Source organism: Geotrypetes seraphini, chromosome 11, assembly GCF_902459505.1.
Source record: "Geotrypetes seraphini chromosome 11, aGeoSer1.1, whole genome shotgun sequence".
In the NCBI taxonomy this organism is placed as follows: domain Eukaryota; kingdom Metazoa; phylum Chordata; class Amphibia; order Gymnophiona; family Dermophiidae; genus Geotrypetes; species Geotrypetes seraphini.
In genome coordinates, this window is record NC_047094.1 from 75,309,269 (window position 1) to 75,327,519 (window position 18,251).

At 41.8% G+C, this 18,251-nt stretch overlaps 1 long non-coding RNA gene across 1 annotated transcript in view; it reads right to left on the reverse strand.

Annotated features, from left to right (window-relative positions):
- The window catches only part of LOC117368947, a 132,138-nt gene that overhangs the window by 91,752 nt on the left and 22,135 nt on the right, over nucleotides 1–18,251 (reverse strand). Inside the window, exon 3 of the long non-coding RNA XR_004541041.1 lies at nucleotides 11,090–11,256. This is a non-coding gene — a long non-coding RNA (uncharacterized LOC117368947). The remainder of the gene's footprint in view (nucleotides 1–11,089; nucleotides 11,257–18,251) is intronic.

Genomic DNA, 18,251 nt, shown 5'->3' on the forward strand with positions numbered 1-18,251 from the left:
CCATCTGAAGTGGCACAATTGGATGTGTGTGTGTGTGTGGGAGGATGTTTAGTGCACACTGATCAAGAGGTGGCTGAGGTGTTTATCACTTTTCAATCAAGCTTTATATGATCTACCAATTGCAAATGGTCTTGAAAGTGATATGTATTTGGATAAAATCAACATCCCTATGGTTTCAGATCACTTTACTAGTACTAGTGGCCTGGATTGGCCACAGTGAGAATGGGCTACTGGGCTTTATCGACCATTGGTCTGACCCAGTAAGACTATTTTTATATTTGTATAATCAGATGCTGAATGCACCCATATCAGAAGATGAGGTGTCATTGATTATTCAGAGTAGTAATCTTTTGAATGCCCCTGGACCAGAAGAGTTTTGTTTAGAGTTTTATAAAGTTTCACATTCTGAGATCACTCCCATATTGGCCTTTATGTTTAATAAATTTGTTCAGACGGGGTCTTTACCACCTTCATTACAGGTAGCACAGATTATAGTGTTATTGAATCCAGGTTAAGATCCCACTCTTCTCTGTTCTTATTGTCCGATTTCACTCTTGAATGTGGAAACTAAATATTTTGCAAAAATTCTAACAAATCATATGGCTAGCGTTCTTCCTAAGATAATAGCGGATCCTCAAGTATGTTTTGTCTGGGATCGCAAGGTACCAAAAAATTTGCAGCAGATATTCACCTCTCTGGAATATGTGGCATATCGGCGTTTGCCTTCTCAGTTAGTTTTGATGCAGAGAAGGCATTCGATAGAATACTAGAGTTTTATGTTTGCCATGTTGCAGAAATATGGGTTTGGAGGCTTTTTTCTAGATGCTATCTCAGCTTTATATTCACCTCCTAAAGCATCTATTTGGGTCAATGGGGTTTTGTCTTGGCCTTTTGCGATCTAAAGAGGTATTTGTCAGGTTTTTCTACTGTCGCCTTTATCCCTTGATCCATGATATATTGCAAACTCCAGACATCTGAAAGATGAGAATTGGATTATATGGGGCTCATAATCGAAATGGAAATATGTCTAAAACCCGACCTAAATCGGCACTTGAACAATCAGTAAGACAAGTCGTCCAAGTGCCGATAATCGAATCGGGTTTTAGACATATATCAAAATGACTTAGGCCCTTTCAGTGCTGCTGTAAGCCCAGAGCTAAAAGCAGCATTTTAGTAGGAGTGGTGAGGGTGGGATATGGGTTGCCCTAGACTTAATCGTACTGCAAGTATAACTGAAAGTTTGAGGCTGCCTAGACGGAACTTGTACGTCGTGACTTAGGCAATTGAAAACCAAGTTTAAGTGCCCAGAAGGTATCCAAAGTGACCAGATAAGTATAGACCTCATACACTCCCCCAGTGATTACTGACACACACACACACACACACCCACCCCCCGCCATAAAAATCGTAATAAACACTTTACATATTTGCCTCCAGAATATCAGCAACTGGCATAGGAAAGCCTAGCAGAGCTGCACAGAGGTGGCTTTAGTAGTCTGGGGCAATTGCAATTGTACACAAGTGGGTCTAGTAGGTTTTGGGGGATATTTTGGAGGACTCACCATGACTTATAAGGGAGTTGTGGTGAGATGAGTATATGGCACCCTTTTTGTAAAGTTCGAAGCAGTGTCACTTTGCTGGCCCCTCCCATGTTCAAAAGGTCTTGTTCTAGGCATTTTTGACTTGGATGAATTTTTGGATGAGAATGGGGTATAAAGATAGACGACTTAGCGGTCTGGCTGACCAAACAGCTGGACGTACACTTAGACGATTTTTGAAAAAGAAAAATATTTTGGACGTATTTTTTGGGAATGGACTTTTGACACTGTCAACTTTGAATGACTAGTGACTTAGGCCCAAAACAGACTTAGACGTTTCTTTTGATTATACCCCTCTATGAGTTTAAAATTTCTTCATTTGCAGATGATCTTCTTATCTATTTGACTAACCAGGAATCCTCCTTAGATGAATTGTTGCTGAATACTTGGTATGGTGATTTTTCAGGTTTTAAGCTGAATTTAGAAAAATCTCTGACCCTTGCTACTTTGAGGTAAGTTAAAGATCATTGGAAAGGTACCTTTCCATTGAAATGGACAGAATCTTCTTTTTGTTATCTAGGTGTACAGCTGACACCTCACAGGTAAAAGTGGTTAATTTGGCGCTGTTGATGGAGTATACAGTACACAAAATTGTCTTGAAAGATGGAAATTTTTCCTGTCTATATGGCAGAATTAAACTGTTCAACATAAGAGTTTGTCCAAAGTAGCTTTCTATGCTACAACCTTTACCAATTGTTGAAGAAAGATTTGGGCGCTTTAAATAGGCTTATTTCTAAATATATTGGGGGAGGAAGTAAAAAAACCTCAAGCTGCAATTCAATTTTTAATAAGGTCTTTGAAGCACGGAGGATATGCAGAAATATAAATCAGGCCTGCTTGCTTAGGTATCTTGGGGAGTTTAGGTCAGGAAGATTATACTTGCTTTGGTTATGAGTTAGCATATTATTATCCTTGGCATTTGAATTCTCTTCTTCAGGTTCCTTGGTCCTCCCTTTTCACTATCTGGGCTCAAGTGTACTGATGGGTTCATTATGGGATATTTGGAGAGACCTGGTTAAGTTATTAGGTGGGCTTCAAGAGGTATCTGATCAGTTGCTTATTCATGGGAACCTTCATTTTTGGGCTCAGAATGCAGTGATTCTGTTGTCTCACGTGTTACAGGCAGATGGTACCTTTTAGCTCTGGCTGGTGCTTCAGCAGCAGGAAGGAATATTATCCCAGGATCAGTTTGCTTATATGCAACTACAGCACTATGTACATTCTCTAGATGTGAGAAGCTATGGAATTTTTTTGATCGATTCCTGAATGAGGGTCTTTCAGTATCTCTGTTAAAGAACTGCAAAATATATTGGAGGGGAAGTCTTGGGTGGAGTTGTGTAGTAAGTGGGGACTGGAGCTTGGTACGTTTGATAAGACAGCCCACATCTAACTCCGCTGGCAACGTGCCTAAATGTGAGAAGTGTCAGCTTTTTGGAGTTGTTCCATGTTTAAAGCATTTTGGAGATGAGCAGTTTGATATTTAGAAGCCCTTATGGGTCAGGTTATCTTTTTTTCCCAACAGTGGGCTTCCTTTTGTTAAAGTATGAGGCCTTACATCTTGATATTCGCTTTAGCAAACTTTATATTCAGAAGGCAGGGATGATCGCTAAACGTGTCATTTGGGGGGCTTGGACCACCACTGATTCTACTTCCTTTTGGACTTGGCATAATCGCCTTCATGCCTTTATGTTATTAGAAAGAAGTCAAGCTCAAAGTTTCTTCAAAAAGTTTTCTTAAAATATGGTGAGTTTATATATAGCCCCCACCACATTGGGTTCGGAGCCTAGTACTTAATTCCTTTTGATCTTATTTTGATGGGTGGAGTCTGACCACTGTGTACCCGGGGAGGTTTGTTGTATGTGTTTAATCTAATTTTAATTTCAATTTTTTTTTGTTTTTTTTAATAGGAAGTTAAGATATTGATCCAGTATTTTGAGGTAGTTTATCTCAAAAAGTTAATATTGGAGTGAGATCAGATACAATTCCTTCAGTAAGATATATTACATAATTCAATTGGTTAAATGGATAACCCTGATTTTTTTTTTATGAGGGGAAGAGTTGTAGGAGGTATAGGGGAACTATTGTTTTGATGGTTTAATTTATTTTCTTTGTCCTGCCAATATTTACTCATAGGGCTTCATTATACTGTAGTTCTGTAAGTTGGCCTCCTATAGTTCTGCTTGTATATTTTCCTTGTTTATTTGGGAGGTTTTTTTAGCCCTGGATTAGACAGTTATCGTTTTTTAAGATCTTCTGGATAAGAGTGGCAATGTTTTTTTTTTTTGTAGGTAGGGACATGGTTGTTGTGAAAGATTAAAGGAGTCTACTTTTTCTTTATATTATGGGGTAGTACTGGAGGGGTATGACGCATTGTTATAATGTTATATGTACTGATGACATAGTTTTGTAAGATTTTTCATGTTTCTATGTGTATTTTGAAGTGGTCATCAATAAAAATTGTTGAAATATATTAAAAAAAATAGGAGGAAATATTTTCTCACTCAAAGAATAGTTAAGTTCTGGAACTCGTTGTCAAAGGATATGGTAATAGTGGTTAGCATAGCTGGGTTTAAATAAGGTTTGGACAAGTTCCTGGAAGAAAAGTCTATAGTCTGCAATTGAAACAGACTAGGGGGGAAACAGATAAGGGGGGAAGCACTGCTTGCCCTAGGATTGATAGCATGAAATTTTGCTACTATTTGGGTTTCTGCCAGGTACTTGTGACCTGGATTGGCCATTATAGAAAAAGAATACTGAGCTAGATGGATCATTGGTCTGACCCAGTATGACTATTCTTATAATAATAATAATAACTTTATTCTTCTATACTGCCACAATCTTGCGACTTCTAGGTGGTTTACAATCAAGAGAGCTGGACATTCAGCGAGTTACAATGTGCAGATAGTCAGAGGAAATACAGAGTGCAGAAACATTTATATTCTCATGGTGCACATTTTAGCCACAGACACACCACTAAACTGTCTCTGCACCAGACTGTGAAGTATCCATTAGCCCCCAATATCTGAAAGGTCTGACACAAATGGATAATCATCCATTTCTCTGCTTTCCCTCCAGAATTCCCCTGAATACCCCCTCCCAAGTGGACCGGAAGTCACAGCCTTCCTACGCTTGGGTTCAAGATACTACACTGTCAACTTGCTAACCAATATGGTTCCCTTAAATACCCCCTTCAAATCTGTACTCTATTCTCTGTTCTTCTAAACTTGTGCTTAAGCTGCTATATAGTCACTGTACTGTTCCAAATATATTCCACTGTGAATGTTGGCTTGTAACCTGTTGAGCTACTGGGAGGACGGGATAGAAACTGAATTAAATAAATAAATAAAATGCTTTGATTTTTAGAAACCTAAAATGTGCAAAATTTTTCATACACAAAAAAAAGAGATATTTGAGACATACGTATCCAATAGAGATTTTCAAAAGGTATGGAGTGAATCACTCAAGTACAACTTTTCACTATATTTTGAAACAACTATTCTTGCATAAGTTATATGAACCACTGCCCAATTTTTAAAGCCACCTCATACTAAACTCTATTAATTAAGAATACCTATTTTATTCAGAGAATAAATATATTATTATTGTTTAATTTTTTTAAGGAAAAAAGTCCTCAGTTATTGGTACGATTCAAACACTACTGTCTTTAAGTGTTCAAGTGCTATATGAACAATCCTTTGACTTGGACTCCATCCAGTTTGTTCTAGCACAGCCCTGGACAACATACGGCCCATGGGCCACATGTGGCCCAAAACAGTTCTCATTGCGGCCCGCACACAATACGGCTCTCACTCCACTCTCCTAGCATCTTTTAGTCAGGCACTCTGCCTGGCTAATTTAAGTGAGCGCCCAGCTGTCTTCCTCAGCTTCCTCCTCAGCGTCCTCTGGATTCCCTCCTAGTCTCACCTTTAAAGCTAATTATGGCAGCCTGCAGAGCGAACCTAGCAGGCTGCCGTCAGGGTCCCGCCCCTGATGTCAGAAAAGGGGCTGGACCGCGGCACAGGGAACATGCTGCGGAGGCCAATGGCAGCCTGGCAGCCAATGGCAGCGGCAGTGGTGGTCACAGCGCAGAAGACGACCTCGTTGGGTGCGGGAAGCAGCAGAGGTAAGGTTCCGTCCATTGCAAGGGCCCCAATGGGATGGGGATTGCCAGAGACGCTGGATCTGGACGCCGGGGCGGAGACAGAAAAGGACCTTGAGGAGGGGCGGGAAAGCAGACTTCAACTAAAGGGGAGGGGGAAGACAGGGCAGATGCTGGTCTAGAGGGGGTAGAAAGGGGAAACACCCTGAACAGAGGGAAAGAGATGCCAGGCCCTGGGGAGGGGGGAAGACAAAGAAAGTGAGAGAGATAGCAAGATCTGGATCAAAGGTGGGAGGACTCAAAATGTTAGCAGAAGGAAGATAGAGAGAGGGAGAAATCTGAAACAAAGGGGAGGCAGAAGAGATAGAGGCAGATTTGGACTTGGGGGTGTATAGAGGGAAGAGAGAGAAAGATCCAAGCATTTCCGGGTGCCTCGAGCCAGGGCCACTACCTATGGCCCTCGCTACATTTTCCGACTTCGTTTCAGCTCTGGATCATTTTTGAGTTGTGCAGGCCTGCTCTAGCATTATATGATGCTGCCTTATAAAACATCCCAGGACTCTAATTCTTTTTTTTTAAAAACAAACAAACATACCTTTCTGTGAATATGAACATTAAAAAAAAAAAAGCATTTCTATCAGCCTAAAACATTAATGCAACTTGTTCATACTAAAAAAAACTTTCACACACAAAAAATTATCTGTAATGGCTGTAATAGTTGAAACCAAAAACAAGGAAAAGACTGCAGAATAGAATGTACAAGGTACAGGAATCTATTTAAAAACCATATAAAAAATTGTAATCCTTCAAAAATTGGATCTCATATACATGGAGTACGGACCCAACATGGTCCGTGTTTTGGAGAAACACTCCTTCCTCAGGGGTCCGGGATGTCCAATATATCACATGTAGAGAGTGTGACAAGGAAGCCCCTGTTCCAGCACCCAGAACTACACTACCCAGCATGCACCCTGTCCTAGGCCCGGGAAAACCTGGCCCGGAGTCGGGACAGCCAGCACAGTCAGGAAGGGGAAGGGGAAAACAGGAAATTGCAAAGCCCAAAAGTCAAGGGGGGAAGGCAGTTGACCCTAATCAATTTCCCTATTACTTCTTTCCTGAGGCTGTGAAGGGGAGGTCCAACCCAGAAGGGGGTGGGGCTAGTCCTCAAGCAAGACAAACTAAAAAGCCCCTGACACAACCTAGGAAGGAGGAACCTGGAGGCACAGGTGCAGCAAATGCTAATCGGCTTCCAGCCAGGAAGGCTTGTAGCTATCCTAGAGGAGAGGTGCCTCAGCCTAGAACCCGAGGGTGGAGACAGCCTAGCAGAAAAGTGAGTGAAAGCCCGGGGAGATATCTCAATGTGGCAAATCAACCCTGGAGCAGGGTTCCCAGAGACTGGCCAGAAAGAAACCCGGAGAATACAGAACTAACCCAGAAACAAGGAGGTAATTGGGGAAGAGTGCCTGAGGTTACCGGGGGAAGAGATAGCCTGGTTCCTGAGTTTATTGATTGGGACATGAACAGTGTGTCTGAAGAAGGGGAATATGGAGAGGACATGGAGTTAGGGGAAAGTATGACCTAGGGTCCTTGCTAACTTTCCCCAGGCATCCAGTTCCAGACTGGAGTTCCCAAACCCAAGCCTGGCTAGAGAAGGGCAGGACCAGTCCTCTTCAAGCAGGAAAATGTATTACTTAAAACTTTAAGTTGCCTTTCCTCAACCCAGAAAGGAATGAATTGAGGGGTCTTTGTGCAAGGGAAACAGTGTCCCTGACCAGAAGAGTTTAAGCAGCAAGGTGGAAGCTAAACTTTTGTGGTTTTTATTTTTCTTCTTCATTTTGGTATTTGAATTTGCACTGGGGAGTGGACCTGGAGGAGCCAGGCCAAGCCCAAGGACTTGGGGAAGATGTATGAATTGTGAGAATGTGCACAGCTGATAATGTATTGCCAACTAATTTTCCTTTGAACTTTAATAAACTTAATCTCAGTTCCATGAAAATCCAGTTTCCGGGTTCTTACTTTACCAGCCACATAAAAGGCGCTACAACATAAATCTACCTGTTGTCCGAGCTCGGCTTCCCACCTACCTAGGAACCGGCCCGGCCACAAGAGTAATGCGGAACACAACATTGTAATGAGATCAAAATTTTTGAATCGGAGGCAAAAAATTCTCCTTCTGAGATGACGCACAGGATGAGTTCAGCTACCGAAAGTGAAACAAATGCAGCAGCTCAATATGCAAGGGCTCGATGAGGTGCTTCTTCCTCAGGAGCCAACAATAAATGATGTCTGCCACATATCAGCCAAAATTTCATTAAGCCAGCATATGCCTAAAAATCAAGGAAGCTTTTTTTTTTTTTTTGCAGATTTGAAAGCAAGTGTATCATTCTGAACCTACTTAACTAAAAATTTAAGCTACAGTGGCAGTAATGATGTCTGTGGGGCTTGCAGTGCTTCCTTGCACAGTTTCCCATTGAAAAGTAGGCCAGTGTGCACATTGTGGATATAGCTTACCAACATACTTTTCTGCCTGCATGGCAGCTGGCACAGAAGTATGTGCCGGAAATGAGATGTGGAGAGAGATTGTGCAATTTCCCTCTATCAGCCTGACTCTGGCTATTACTTCTGGCGAGTAAAACACGTATAAGCAGTGAATGCAAGCAAACTTTTACCTGTAAACGGGAGTAGGTGATGATCAGCCCATGATTTTACACATACTGTACCAATACTGTGCCAATGTCACATTGCACTGATAACAAACAGAAATTGATTTACCAATAGAGCATACTGCACGGATAACAGGCAGGCACTGATCTACGAGCAGTGCATGCTGCACTCATAGCACAAACGGGCACTGATTTACCAAAGGAGTACATATTCCACTGATAACATTGTAAGATGCCGATTTACCAAAAGAAGCATACACTGCATAAATAGCAAAGACACATACTGCTTTACCAAATAAGCAAACACCGCATTGATAACATAGGAAGGCACTCTGCAGTGATAGCACAGACAGGCACTGATTTACCAAAGAAATGTATACTGCACTAATAACAGTGTCAGACAATGATTATCAAAGGAGGTAGACACTGTACTAATAGCACAGACAGGCACTGCTATATCAAAGGAGCAAACTGCACAGATAACACTGGCAAGCAGAGAATCAGGTTATGGGGCCTGGTGAACCCAAACCTGCCAGAGTCTTTTTGTTTGCTGACTGCTTTAAAGTTGCTACCAGATTAAAGGGCCTGAAGCAAAGTTTCCTACACCCAACCTAACAAGATCCTCTATAGCAGCACAGTGATGGACTGCAGAAATGCCATGCTACAGCAATCCTTCAGGAACCTTCTTCTTTAACCCCCCAAAACCTCTTCCAAAATGGCTAAAGGATTACCACATCACTTTAAGCCCATCCTGTAAAAGCCTTATCCCAAGTGGGACCTGAAATCTCCGCATCTTCCCAGTCTGCACTTAAGTAGGGTTACCATATGGCTCCAGAAAAAGGAGGACAGATTGAGACATTCGGGTTTTACTTCCATTGAAAGCAAGGGACGTAAAACCCAGGTTTTTCAATTTGTCCTCCATAATTTCATTGCTTACAATGGAAGCAAAACCCAGTTGCTTCAATCTGTCCTCCTTTTTCTGGAGCCATATGGTAACCCTACACCCAAGGCTTAAGTGATGTCTTGAAGTCAATTGTATGTATAATTCAATGCACTGTTTTTGTATGGAAAATTAATAAAGATTTTTTTTTTTTTAACCCATAAAACCCTACACCCAAGGCTGTGGCTATTTTCTTTTTGTTGTAGTTTGCCACTTACAAGACATTTCTGTCCATTTTGCTGGACTATTTAAAAAAATATGGGAGAATTTGAAACCATACCTCAAGGAATGCTTTTGATTTCATTCATCTCCTAGAGGGACAAATTATGTTTGATTTCATCTTCTCATCTGCCATTTATGATTGTTTGAACTCAGTGGTAAGGTAGAAAAAATGTTCAGATCACCGGTAATTTTTGTAAACTCCAAGATCCATCTCTCAGTAAGGGAACCAGAGCCCTGACAACTTACTATTTACCAGTGGCCTCTAAGAGTATGCACAGTCTAAAAATAAGAGATTCATTTTGACAAGAAGGACAAGATAAGAAACAGAAAGAAAGGCAAAAGAAATAAAATACAGGATAGAAAAATTAGTGAAGCAAGGTAAAAAGGAAAAGAAAGTAGAATAAGAACATGGAGTTTAAAAAAGACAAAAGAAAATGTAAGAAAGAAATGTGATAAGAAAGAAAAAAAAAAGATAAGAGAAAACAAATAAGGAAAAGAAAAATAATACTAAAGAAGAGGAACAGAAGATGAGCAAAAAGGCCAGACAGGACAAGCAAAGTAAGAAAAAGGAGTAAGAATGAATATGAAAGAGAACTCAAAGAGAAGAAAGAATAGGAGGAAAAACATAAATATAAGAATGAGAGGGGAGCGGAGAAAGAGAATATCAAAAAAGGAACAATAAGAATAGAAAATAATAAGATATGAATTAACAAAAAGAAAATAGAAGGCAAGAAATCAAAGGCACAATGGGAAGGTAAGAAAGGAGCAACATAAAAAGAACTTCAGGAGTGCATACAGAATCCAGTATATAGCAGACTCATTATAAAGTCCAAGAAGCCACCATTTTAGATTTGTTAGTTGCCTACGCTTTCCACCATAAGTATCCAGTGCCCCGAAAAAACACGCTCAGCGCTCCGAACATTATGCTTCCAAATTCATTCAGCAAAACCCAGCCCTCGGACAGTTAATAAAAAAATGGAGCAGTAAGAATAGGAGACATATTTAAAAAAAAGAGCCTTTGCGCCGGGCCCGCCAAAATTATAAAGCAAAAGAATAAATTAACCCCTACCTCCGAAAAACAGGAAACAAAATGAAAACAAAAAATGGATCAAGACCAAACATAGACACAATGAAGAAATAAAGTTGTGGATTAGAGAGAGGGTTCAGGAGATGTGCTCCCTCCCACATTCTCCTCATTCTGGAACTTTCTGATTCCAAATGGCGCTGGCGCCTAAACTCATGCTGTCGGAGCAAGTCTTTGCTTCAGTTAAAGAATTTCTGGATCCCTTCAGAAAGAGTTACATGTATCACAGTCATTCTGAAGGGAACTGCTAGGAGAGTGCATGAGTTTACTGAGGCCCAGAGATTGCTTTCTTCAAAAGGCCTAAGGAAACTGAAAGAGGAAGAAGCCACCCTTTTCTACTACTGCTACTGCTACTATTTATTATTTCTATAGCGCTACCAGATGCATGCAGCACTGTCCAATGATGATCACACCAAAGATCATACAAAACTGTTGAAGGGGAGGTAAAGGAATAAATAATGAAAAAGAAAATGAATGTCTCACCCCAGAGCTAGCTGCATCGTTCTGCAGGTGGATTCCAGGGCTCCTTCTTGTACGGGTGGCAGAGGAACCGGAGGCAGGGTCCTGTCTTCTCTGCTTCCCTGCATGATCTGTCTCTCTTGGCAAGCCTGGGGGCTTGGAGTTGTTTCATTTTTTTAGTGTTCCCTGTGCTGGGGTAGAATAGTTAAAAAAAAAAAAAAAGGTCAAGATGATAAAAAAAGAACATTAAAAAAAAGTCAGCTTTTTACAGCGCTGTCATTAATCAGTCAGGTCAGGAGGAGGTTCTGGCAAAATGTGTGCCCTGGTGTGTGTCTTCTGTGCCCACCCGCTAGTTCTGTCTGAGAGACAGTGCCAGAGAGACAGACAAGAGAAATGGACAGAAAGATATGAGAGCGAGAGAGACTACCGAAACAGCAAGGGATAGGGAAATTGGGGAGAGAGAGGAAGAGGAATAGCAAAGGAGACAGAAAGACAGAGGGAGACAAACAGAAGATATAGAAGCAGAAAAATAGAGAGACACAGGGAGCTCAGGGCAGGAATGAGTCAATGTTTGTGTGTGTGTGCTGGAACAGTGGCGGAAAATTTTGTGCCAATACCAGGGCTGTGCCAGAGAAGGCAGGTCAGAAGAAAACAGAAAATAAACTCCAGTGGGGAAAGAAAGAAGGAAAATGTCCTCACAGGGTGAAAGATAGCTAGAAAATCATCATACATGTTATTTCTGAAAGGGACTGGAAACTTTACTGTTTTGAGAGATTCTTAAATTAACGAGTTTCATGCTCACTAAGTTGTAATAGACAACAAAAATAATTATAAGATCTTAGCATATTATTTTTATGTACTTCTACAGTATCTGTTTTCTTGTGAGCTGCTATGGACCTATTACGGGGATCAAGCAGGCTAGAAATGCAAGATTAGATTAGAAAATAAACCTTTCCAGGGGATGGTGATCCCATCCTTGATCACACAACCCCAGTCTTCTTGCCAGGGCATGAAGAGCAGAGAAAGAATAAAGGGATGCAGGGGTTCAAGGAAATGACCACAGATTTGCCTGTGCACAGGAGGGTACTTTTCTGCCATAGTAGAGCTGCAGTAAGCAAAGTTGGAGACCTGGGACTGAGAGCGAGTGATTATGGGAACAAGAGAGTGAAACAAAGGAGACAGAAAGGCAGAGGGTGTGAGAGCAAAATAGAAAAACACAAATGAGAGAAAAAGAACAAAAGAGGCCAGAGGAGAGAGAGAGACAGACACACACATTAGTCCTGGGCCTTGGTCCAATGCAGCAAACATGGCATTAACTCTTTCCTCTCTCATTCAGTGAGACTGCAGCTGTTTGATACACAGGAAATTAAAACACCTGTGAATCAAGCAATGGTGTTTCCTGCTCTCAAAGGCCCCTCAGTCTTTCTAACCTTGGAACTCTTAAGGGCTCATCATCGTTCTCCATCTCTCAAGGGTCTTTTGACATTCCCCACTTTAAAGCTCTCAAAGACCCCTCAATGCTCCATGCCTCTGAGGCTCTGAAAGGCCTATCAACATTCCTCAACTCAAGTGCCTCTTAATATTTCCCACTCCTTTCCATAATAACATAGTACCTAGCAGCAGAAAGAGACTGACCAGTCCATCTGGTCTCTCCACTTGACTCTGTTGCTAAGGACACATCCCAGCTGCCAGCTATAAAAGTGTGACTGCTTATAAAGTCATTCTCTTTATCCAGCACAGGTTGTCTTCTTCTTCACTTACTTTACCACATCCAAATGTATTTATAACTTCAATTTATTAGTCATCAGTCTAATAAAAGCTCCAAGTGGATACATCCAGCACTCTTCCTTTCCTAATGTCCAACAACAAACCATCATAATAATCTTAATAGCAAACAATCCTAGCATGGCCATTGCCTGAGCATAGAGCCTCCTTAGACCATGCTACCCAGCCCACTAGACAGATCTGGATGCGTAAGCACCTGTGTTTCTTCTGGAAAGTCTAGTTTTTACACTCTGTCAGTTACACACAAATACTAGTTTATATCTAGTTCCCTGTACTAGGCCTTCCAGATACTAACAGAGTGGAAAAACCTACTGAAATTGATACTGAAATTTTGGAGATCTATTTGGGATCAAGCAAATAATTTATTTGAGAATCCAGTGGCATTATTGTATAATACTATTCTATTTGGTCAACCATCTGTGAGAAATAACATACTTTTTTTTTTATAATGACAGGGGTTGCCAAGCAGCTTATTTTAAAAAATTGGAAAAACTGGGATAGGTTAAATTACGCATTCTGGTAGGAATCCCTCTCTTATATTTTTAAAATGGAACAGTTCATGGCCATTCAGCAGGGAAGTTACAAGAAATTTAGGGATGTTTGGGAACCATTAACTAAGTATTGTAAGGATTGATCTCTTTTGATGACCTTTTAAACATACACATCCAGGGTGGGAGAGTGGGGAGGGGGAGTTTGCTTTGGAATTGATTCAGGGGATATGTTTAGATAGTGTTTGTAGGTATTATTTATTGATTAATAGGTGGAAGGGTGGGGAAAATTTTTTTTTATGAATACATGTAAGATTAATGTGCTTTACTTTTAATATTGTATGTACGTGTATTAATTATTGTGCACAATTGTAGTTTGAAAATTGAATAAAAAATTTAAACAGAGTGGAAAAACTTTCTGACAACTTGGGGACAGACTTAATCTGTATACTTTGGAGCAGGGGTCCCCAAAGTCCCTCCTTGAAGGCTGAATCCAGTCGGGTTTTCAGGATTTCCCCAATGAATATGCATTGAAAGCAGCGCATGCACATAGATCTCGTGCATATTCATTGGGGAAATCCTGAAAACCCGACTGGATTTGGCCCTCAAAGAGGGGCTTTGGGGACCCCTGCTTTGGAGGAAAGGCGGGAAAGGGGAGATATAAGAGTCGTTTAAATACCTCCATAATATAAATGTGCATGAATCGAGTCTTTTTCATTTGAAAGGAAACTCTGCAATGAGAGGGCATAGGATGAAGTTAAGAGGTGATAGGCTCCGGAGTAATCTGAGGAAACACTTTTTTATGGAAAGGATGGTAGATGCATGGAACAGTCTCCCAGAAGAGGTACATAAAAACATAAGAACATAAGAATTGCCGCTGCTGGGTCAGACCAGTGGTCCATCGTGCTCAGCAGTCCGCTCCCGCGGCGGCCCCCAGGTCAAAGACCAATGCCCTAACTGAGACCAACCCTACCTGCGTACGTTCCAGTTCAGTAGGAACTCGTCTTAACTTTGTTTTGAATCCCTGGAGGGTGCTTTCCCCTAAGACAGTCTCCGGAAGAGCGTTCCAGTTTTCCACCACTCTCTGGGTGAAAAAGACCTTCCTTACATTTGTATGGAATCTATCCCCTTTTAACTTTAGAGAGTGCCCTCTTGTTCTCCCAACCTTGGAGAGGGTGAACAACCTGTCTTTATCTACTAAGTCTATTCCCTTCATTATCTTGAACATTTCAATCATGTCCCCTCTCAGTCTTCTCTTTTCAAGGGAGAAGAGGCCCAGTTTCTCTAATCTCGTGCTGTATGACAACTCCTCCAGCCCCTTAACCATTTTAGTCGCTCTTCTCTGGACCCTTTTGAGTAGTACGTGTCCTTCTTCAAGTACAGTGACCAGTGCTGGATGCAATATTCCAGGATGGGTCGCACCATGGCCCGGTACAGCGGCATGATAACCTTCTCCGATCTGTTCGTGATCACCTTCTTAATCATTCCAAGTATTCTGTTTGCCCTTTTTACCGCCGCCGCACATTGTGCTGACGGCTTCATCGACTTGTCAACTAGTACTCCCAAGTCTCTTTCCTGGGGGGTCTCTACGAGTACTGCACCAGACATCCTGTATTCGTGTACAAGATTTTTGTTACCGACATGCATCACCTTACACTTGTCCACGTTAAACTTCATTTGCCATGTCGCAGCCCATTTCTCGAGCGTGTTTACGTCCTGTTGCAGGTCTTCGCAGTCCTCCTGCGTCTTCAATATATAGATGGTGGAAACAGAGACTGTGTCTGAATTCAAGAGGGCCTGGGATAGGCACGTGGGATCTCTCAGAGAGAGAGAAAGAGATAATGGTTACTGTGGATGAGCAGACTAGATGGGCCATTTGGCCTTTATCTGCCGTCATGTTTCTTTGTTTCTATTTGGAGCACACAGAAACAAAGGCCCCTTACTCATGTTTTAGATATCTGAAAGAGCAACAAAAAAGGAAGGAGGGGTCCAACCTTGTCTGCAGAAAAAACCTTGTACACATCTGCAGTTAGATATCTGTAAACAAGTATTTAGGCTTCCATGTTGCATGGATGGCCAAATCCTGATTTAATAAAGCCAGGATATTTGATGTCTAAAACTGCACTATGTCCTTATGGCAAGGGGGTGTAGTCTGAGCCTGTTTTGAGCAGAACTACAGAGGGGCCAAAATATGGATGTCTAACTCCAACTTCAGAAGTTGATGCAGAATACTATTGCAACTTGCTATGCCGATTAAAGAAGGCATTGAAAGGAAAAAAAAAAAGGAGAAGGAAGCTGCAGAAAAAAGTTCTCTTTTTACAAGATAATAATCTGCTCACAAGGCTGGCAAAATGATGGATGTTTTGACGGAGTTGGGATTTCAGTGTATAGACCATCCACTCTATTCAACAGATCTTGCTCAAGCTGACTATTTTGTTTCCAAACCTTAAAAAGAGTTTGAAAAAGTGACAATTTTTGAGTGATTTGAGGTGATTGCAGACATTGAACGTCACGCCGATATTTAAAAAAGGATCAAGAGGAGTGCCGGGCAACTATAGACCTGTGAGTCTCACATCGGTCCCTGGGAAGATGGTTGAGGTGCTGATCAAGGACAGCGTAACCCGGCACTTAAGACACCCACGACCTGATGAGAGCCAGTCAACATGGATTCAGGAAGGGGAAGTCATGTTTGACGAACCTACTTCAATTTTTTGAGACAGTGAACAGACAAATTGATAGTGGAGAACCGGTGGATATTGTATACTTGGATTTTCAGAAAGCGTTCGACAAGGTTCCACATGTAAGACTCCTCAGGAAACTGCAAGGCCAAGGAATAGAAGGAGATATACTAAAATGAATAGGCACCTGGCTGGAGAACAGAAGGCAGAGAGTGGGCATAAATGGGAAATTCTCAGACTGGGAGACTGTGACTAGCGATGTGCCCCAGGGCTCGGTACTTGGGCCCATCTTATTTAATATTTTCATAAATGACTTGGTGGATGGAACATCTAGTGAGCTCATCAAGTTCGCAGATGACACAAAGCTATGCCGGGCAATCAAATCACAGAAGGACAGTGAGGAACTCCAGAGCGACTTGAGTCGATTGGAAAATTGGGCAGATAAATGGCAGATGAAGTTTAATGTGGAAAAATGCAAAGTCATGCACTTAGGCAGAAAAAATAAGGAATACAAGTACAGTATGTCGGGTGCAACTCTAGGAAAAATCGAACAGGAAAGGGACCTTGGCGTATTAATCGATAGGACCCTAAAGCCATAGGCGCAATGCGCGGCGGCAGCGAATAAGGCAAATAGAATGCTAGGCATGATAAAGAAGGGAATCACGAGTAGATCGGAGAAAGTAATACTACCGCTATATAGAGCGATGGTCAGACCACACTTGGAATACTGCGTCCAGCACTGGTCTCCATACCTAAAAAAGGACTTAAAAGTACTTGAGAGGGTGCAGAGACGAGCAACGAAGCTAATAAAGGGCATGGAGAACTTGGAATATGAGGAACGACTTAAGAGACTGGGACTGTTCTCCCTTGAGAAGAGGAGACTGCGAGGGGATATGATCGAGACTTTCAAGATACTGAAAGGAATCGACCAAATAGAGCACGATAAAAAGTTATTTACAATGTCTAATGTGACATGGACAAGAGGACATGGATTGAAGCTAAGGGGGGACAGGTTCAGGACAGATATCAGGAAGTTCTGCTTCACGCAACGAGTGGTGGACACCTGGAATGCTCTCCCGGAGGAGATAATTGCGGAATCCACCGTTCCAGGGTTTAAAGGTAAGTTAGATGTACATCTCCTTATGAGTGGCTTAAGGTAACAAAGGTAAGGTTAAGCTAGATGCGCATCTCTTATGAGAAGCTTAGAGTATGGGGACTAATACTATGCCAGGGTATACCTGGCGGGGCCTCCGCGTGTGCAGATCACTGGACTTGATGGACCTAGGGTCTGTTCCGGAGATAATAATAATAATAACTTTATTTTTGTATACCGCCATACCCAGATGAGTTCTAGGCGGTTCACATTAATTAAACAGAGTTACAAGTGGTTCCATACAAGATTGATCAATGTTGCGAACAGCGAAGAGAGGTAAGGGGGAGAGGGGGGAGACAGGGGGGGGTTCAGTAGGGGAGAGGTGGAGTTTAATGAAGGGGTATTAATGGTCCTGGTCTTGGAATAGGTGGGTTTTGAGTAGTTTTCTAAAGTCAGGGTAGTTGGGGGCCTTGAGGACCATTTGGGCTAGCCATGGGTTTAGTTTGGCGGCCTGGAAGGCGAAGGTTTTGTCAAGGAATTTTTTTGAGTGGCATAGTTTTAGGGAGGGGAAGGCGAAGAGTTGGATTCTGCGGGAGTTCTTAGTGTTGTGGTTTAGAGTGAAGTGAGGGGAGATGTAGCTTGGGGATAAACCAAATATTGTTTTGTAACAAAAACAGGCGAATTTGAATATGATTCTGGATTCTAATGGGAGCCAGTGGAGTTTGTGGTAGAAAGAGGTGATGTGATCTCATTTTTTCAGGCCAAATATGAGGCGAACAACGGTGTTCTGGATTATCCTTAGTCTCCTGATGGTTTTCTTTGTGGCGCTCAAGTAAATGATGTTGCAGTAGTCCAGTATGCTGAGGATGGAGGATTGTACTAGTAGGCGGAATGAAGTGTCGTCAAAGTATTTTTTTATGGTACGGAGTTTCCATAGCATCGAGATGCATTTCCTGACTGTGATATCAGTGTGTTTCTCAAGGGATAGGTGTTTGTCCAGTGTGACTCCTAGTATTTTTAAGGTTTGTTCGAGGGGGAAAATGGATCCTTTTACTTGAATTGTGGTGTCTTTGATTTTGTCTTTGGGGGTTGCCAAGAAGAATTTTGTTTTGTCTGGGTTTAGTTTTAGTCTGTAGGATAGC